Source organism: Heptranchias perlo, chromosome 10, assembly GCF_035084215.1.
Source record: "Heptranchias perlo isolate sHepPer1 chromosome 10, sHepPer1.hap1, whole genome shotgun sequence".
NCBI classification, from domain to species: Eukaryota; Metazoa; Chordata; class Chondrichthyes; order Hexanchiformes; family Hexanchidae; genus Heptranchias; species Heptranchias perlo.
This window is the reverse complement of record NC_090334.1, coordinates 2,205,133-2,211,217: the sequence shown is the minus strand read 5'-3', so window position 1 is coordinate 2,211,217 and position 6,085 is coordinate 2,205,133.

The window sequence follows — 6,085 nt, the reverse complement described above, 5'->3', positions numbered from 1 at the left end:
CGGCGATATATTTCCAAGTCGGGATGGTGTGTGACTTGGAGGGGAACGTGTTGTTCCCATGTGCCTGCTGCCCTTATCCTTCTAGGTGGTAGGGGTCGGGGGTTTGGGAGGTGCTATCGAAGAAGCCTTGACGAGTTGCTGCAGTGCATCCTGTGGATGGTACACACTGCAGCCACAGTGTGCCGGTGGTGAAGGGAGTGAATGTTTAGGGTGGTGGATGGGGTGCCAATCAAGCGGGCTGCTTTGTCCTGGACGGTGTTGAGCTTTTTGAGAGTTGTTGCAGCTGTACTCATCCAGACAAGTGGAGAGCATTAGCAATAAGCTAGATGAATTAACAGCACAGATAGATATTAACATTTATGATATAGTTGCAATTACGGAGACATAGCTGCAGGGTGACCAAGGATGGGAACTGAACATCCAGGGTATTCAATATTTAGGAAGGACAGACAAAAAGGGAAAGGAGGTGGGGTAGCATTGTTAGTAAAGGAGGAAATCAATGCAACAGTGAGGAAGGATATTGGCTCGGAAAATCACAATGTGGAAACTGTATGGGTGGAGCTAAGAAACACCAAGGGGCAGAAAACGTTGGTGGGGGTTGTCTATAGGCTCCCAAACGGTAGTGGAGATGTAGGGGAGGGCATTAAACAGGAAATTAGAGATGCATGCAAGAAGGGTGCAACTATAATCATGGGTGACTTTAATCTATATATAGATTGGTCAAACCAATTTAGCAATAATACTGTGGGGGAGGAATTCCTTGAGTGTGTACGTGATGGTTTTCTAGACCAATATGTTGAGGAACCAACTAGAGAACAGGCGATCCTAGACTGGGTATTGTGCAATGAGAAAGGATTAATTAACAATCTTGTTGTGCAGGGTCCCTTAGGGAAGAGCGATCATAACATGATAGAATTCTTCATTAAGATGGAGAGTGAAGTCGTTGAATCCAAAACTAGGGTCCTGAATCTAAATAAAGGAAATTACAAAAGTATGAGGTGCGAGTTGGCTATGATAGAATGGGGAACTTTACTAAAAGGGATGACGGTGGGTAGGCAATGGATAATATTTAAAGAACGTGTGCAGGAATTACAACAATTATTCATTCCTGTCTGGCACAAAAATAAAACAGGAAAGGTGGCTCAGCCGTGGCTTACAAAACAAATTAGGGATAGTATTAGATCCAAAGAGGAGACATGTAAAATTGCCAGAAAAAGCTGCAAGCCTGAGGATTGGGAGCAGTTCAGGATTCAGCAAAGGAGGACAAAGAGATTGATTAAGAGGGGGAAAATATAGTATGAGAGTAAACTAGCAGGGAACATAAAAACTGACTGTAAAAACTTCTATAAATATGTCAAGAGAAAAAGATTAGTGAAGACAAATGTAGGTACCTTACAGTCAGAAATGGGGGAAATTATAATGGGGAACAAAGAAATGGCAAAACAATTAAACACATACTTTGGTTCTGTCTTCACCAAGGAGGACACGAATAACCTCACAGAAATATTAGGGAACCAAGGGTCTAGTGAGAGGGAGGAACTGAAGGAAACCAGTATTAGTAAAAAAAATAGTGCTAGGGAAATTAATGGGGCTAAAGGCTGACAAATCCCCAGGGCCTGATGATCTACATCCCAGAGTACTTAAGGAAGTGGCCCTGGAAATAATGGATGCATTGGTGGTCATCTTCCAAAATTCTATAGACTCTGGAACAGTTCCTACAGATTGGAGGTTGGCAAATGTAACCCCGCTATTTAAAAGAGGAGGGAGAGAAAGAAACAGGGAATTACAGACTAGTTAACCTAACATCAGTAGTGGGGAAAATGCTAGAGTCTATTACAAAAGATGTGATAACAGAACACCTGGAGGGCATTAATGGGATTGGACAAAGTCAGCGTGGGTTTATGAAAGGGAAATCATGCTTAACAAATCTACTGGAGTTTTTTGAGGATGTAACTAGTAGAATAGATAGGGGAGAACCAGTGGATGTGGTGTACTTGGATATTCAGAAGGCTTTTGATAAGGTCCCACACAAGAGGCTAGTGTGAAAAATTAAAGCACATGGGATTGGGGGGAATATACTGGCATGGATTGAGAATTGGTTGATGGACAGGAAACAGAGAGTAGGAATAAACGGGTCTTTTTCCGGGTGGCAGGCAGTGACTAGTGGGGTACCACAGGGATCAGTGCTTGGGCCCCAGCTATTCACAATATATATCAATGATTTGGATGAGGGAACTAAATGTAACAGTTCCAAGTTTGCAGACGACACAAAGCTGGGGTGGAATGTGAGCTGTGAGGAGGATGCAAAGAGGCTCCAATGTGATTTAGACAAGTTGGGTGAGTGGGCAAGAACATGGCAGATGCAGTAGAACGTGGATAAATGTGAGGTTATCCACTTTGGTTGTAAAAACAGAAAGGCAGATTATTATTTGAATGGTGATAGATTGGGAAAAGGGGAGGTGCAACGAGACCTGGGTGTCCTTGTACAGCAGTCGCTGAAAGCGAGCATTCAGGTGCAGCAAGCAGTTAGGAAGGCGAATGGTATGTTGGCTTTCATTGCAAGAGGATTTGAGTACAGGAACAAGGATGTCTTACTGCAGTTGTACAGGGCCTTGGTGAGACCACATCTGGAGTATTGTGTGCAGTTTTGGTCTCCTTATCTGAGGAAGGATGTCCTTGCCATGGAGGGAGTGCAACAAAGGTTTACCAGACTGATTCCTGGGATGGCAGGACTGACGTATGAGGAGAGATTGGGTCGTCTAGGCATATATTCACTAGAGTTTAGAAGAATGAGAGGTGATCTCATCGAAACATATAAAATTCTAACAGGACTAGACAGACTAGATGCAGGGAGGATGTTCCCGATGGCTGGGGAGTCCAGAACCAGGGGTCACAGTCTCAGGATACGGGGTAGGACATTTAGATCTGAGATGAGGAGAAATTTCTTCACTCAGAGGGTGGTGAACCTGTGAAATTCTCTACCACAGAAGGCAGTGGAGGCCAAGTCATTAGATGTATTCAAGAAGGAGATAGATATATTTCTTAATGCTAAAGGGATCAAGGGATATGGGGAAAAAGCGGGAACAGGGTACTGAGTTGGACGATCAGCCATGATCATTTTGAATGGTGGAGCAGGCCTGAAGGGCTGAATGGCCTACTCTTGGTCCAATTTTCTATGTTTCTATGTATTCCATCACACTCCTCACTTGTGTCATGTAGATGGTGGAATGGCTTTGGGGAGTCAGGAGGTGAGTCACTCACCACAGAATACCCAGCCTCTGACCTGCTCTTGTAGCCACAGCATTTATGTGGCTGGTCCAGTTAAGTTTCTGGTCAATGGTGACCCCCAGGAAGTTGATGGTGGGGGATTCGGTGATGGTAATGCCTTTGAATGTCATGGGGAGGTGGTTAGACTCTCTCTTGTTGGAGATGGTCATTGCCTGGCGCTTGTCTGGCGCGAATGTTACTTGCCACTTATCAGCCCAAGCCTGGATGTTGTCCAGGTCTTGCTGCATGCGGGCTCGGACTGTGTCATTATTTGAGGGGTTGCAAATGGAACTGAACACTGTGCAATCATCAACGAACATCCCCGTTTCTGACCTTATGATGGAGGGAAGATCATTGATGAAGCAGCTGAAGATGGTTGGGCCTAGGACACTGCCCTGAGGAACTCCTGCAGCAATGTCCTGGGGCTGAGATGATTGGCCTCCAACAACCATTACCATCTTCCTTTGTGCTAGGTATGGCTCCAGGCACTGGAGAGTTTTCTCCCTGATTCCCAATGATTTAATGTGCAAATCCAGCAAGTTCTTAAAAATAACCGGGAGGTTGAGGGAGAGATGACATTAGTGCAAAGCAAGTGGTGGAGTGACGTAAATCAACCAGTAAGTTCTGGTGATTCGCAACTCACAGTGTATCTCTTCACCCCCTGAACTTTCTGGCCGATTTGCAAATTAATAGCGGCATGAGTCGTGAATTTGGTGCTATTTTCCAGGAAGATTTCGGTCAATGAATTTACCTCAGTTTTGACAGAGGAGGTAGATATTGAAATTGTCAAACCAGCAAGGGTGGGTGTAGAAGAGTTATTGGAGATTATTACTCAAAGAAAGAAGGTACTTAAGAGGTTAGACCTCTGTCTGTCTGTCTGGCTGTCTGGGCTCAGGAAATTCCAGATGCTTCTCAGGACAGAGCTGGCCAGCAGAGGGCTGTTGCCAATCATTGATCCAGCCTCTTTTCACAGCTGGAATCAGAACTCAGACTCCCTACACTCAAGCACACATTAACGACCGAGCCTTTGGCTCAGTGGTAGCATTCCTGCTCTGAGTCAGAAGGTGCAGGGTTCCCCATTCCAGACAGTCCCAGCAAGTGGAGACCAGAGTTCCAGACAGTCCCGGCGAGAATAGACCCGAGTTCCAGACAGTCCCGGCGAGGGTAGACCCGAGTTCCAGACAGTCCCGGCGAAGGGAGACCCGAGCTCCAGACAGCCCCGGCGAGGGGAGACCCGAGCTCCAGACAGTCCTGGCGAGGGGAGACCCGAGCTCCAGACAGTCCCGGCGAGGGGAGACCGGAGCTCCAGACAGTCCTGGCGAGGGGAGACCGGAGCTCCAGACAGTCCCGGCAAGGGGAGACCGGAGCTCCAGACAGTCCCGGCGAGGGGAGACCCGAGCTCCAGACAGTCCCGGCGAGGGGAGACCCGAGCTCCAGACAGTCCCGGCGAGGGGAGACCCGAGCTCCAGACAGTCCCGGGGAGCGGAGACCGGAGCTCCAGACAGTCCCGGCGAGGGGAGACCGGAGCTCCAGACAGTCCCGGCGAGGGGAGACCCGAGCTCCAGACAGTCCCGGCGAGGGGAGACCCGAGCTCCAGACAGTCCCGGCGAGGGGAGACCCGAGCTCCAGACAGTCCCGGCGAGGGGAGACCCGAGCTCCAGACAGTCCCGGCGAGGGGAGACCGGAGCTCCAGACAGTCCCGACGAGGGGAGACCCGAGCTCCAGACAGTCCCGGGGAGCGGAGACCGGGGCTCCAGACAGTCCCGGCGAGGGGAGACCCGAGCTCCAGACAGTCCCGGCGAGGGGAGACCGGAGCTCCAGACAGTCCCGGCGAGGGGAGACCCGAGCTCCAGACAGTCCTGGCGAGGGGAGACCGGAGCTCCAGACAGTCCCGGCGAGGGGAGACCCGAGCTCCAGACAGTCCCGGCGAGGGGAGACCCGAGCTCCAGACAGTCCCGGCGAGGGGAGACCCGAGCTCCAGACAGTCCCGGCGAGGGGAGGCCGGAGCTCCAGACAGTCCCGGCGAGGGGAGACCCGAGCTCCAGACGGTCCCGGTGAGGGGAGACCCGAGCTCCAGACAGTCCCGGGGAGGGGAGACCGGAGCTCCAGACAGTCCCGGCGAGGGGAGACCCGAGCTCCAGACAGTCCCGGCGAGGGGAGACCCGAGCTCCAGACAGTCCCGCCGAGGGGAGACGGGAGCTCCAGACAGTCCCGGCGAGGGGAGACCCGAGCTCCAGACAGTCCCGGGGAGGGGAGACCGGAGCTCCAGACAGTCCCGGCGACGGGAGACCCGAGCTCCAGACAGTCCCGGCGAGGGGAGACCCGAGCTCCAGACAGTCCCGCCGAGGGGAGACGGGAGCTCCAGACAGTCCCGGCGAGGGGAGACCCGAGCTCCAGACAGTCCCGGCGAGGGGAGACGGGAGCTCCAGACAGTCCCGGTGAGGGGAGACGGGAGCTCCAGACAGTCCCGGCGAGGGGAGACCCGAGCTCCAGACAGTCCCGCCGAGGGGAGACGGGAGCTCTGGCTCTGAATTCTGGGTTGACATGCAGCGGGATTCTTGTGTGGGTTGTGGGAGCCCATAAAACCCTCCCACTGTATCGGACTAACCCCCCAATGACTGGTATAAAGATGGTTACAGCCCTGGAAGGAGTGTTCACGTCAACGCCTGATCAGCCTCTGAGTCCTTCTACTACTTCACACTGTTGACTAAGGGAAGAGTGAGAAGATATGGCACAATTTTAAAATGATCACACAAAGAATTTACAGGGCTGTTAAAAAAATCCTTCCCACCGAGGGAGGTTAGAATGTGGAATTCTC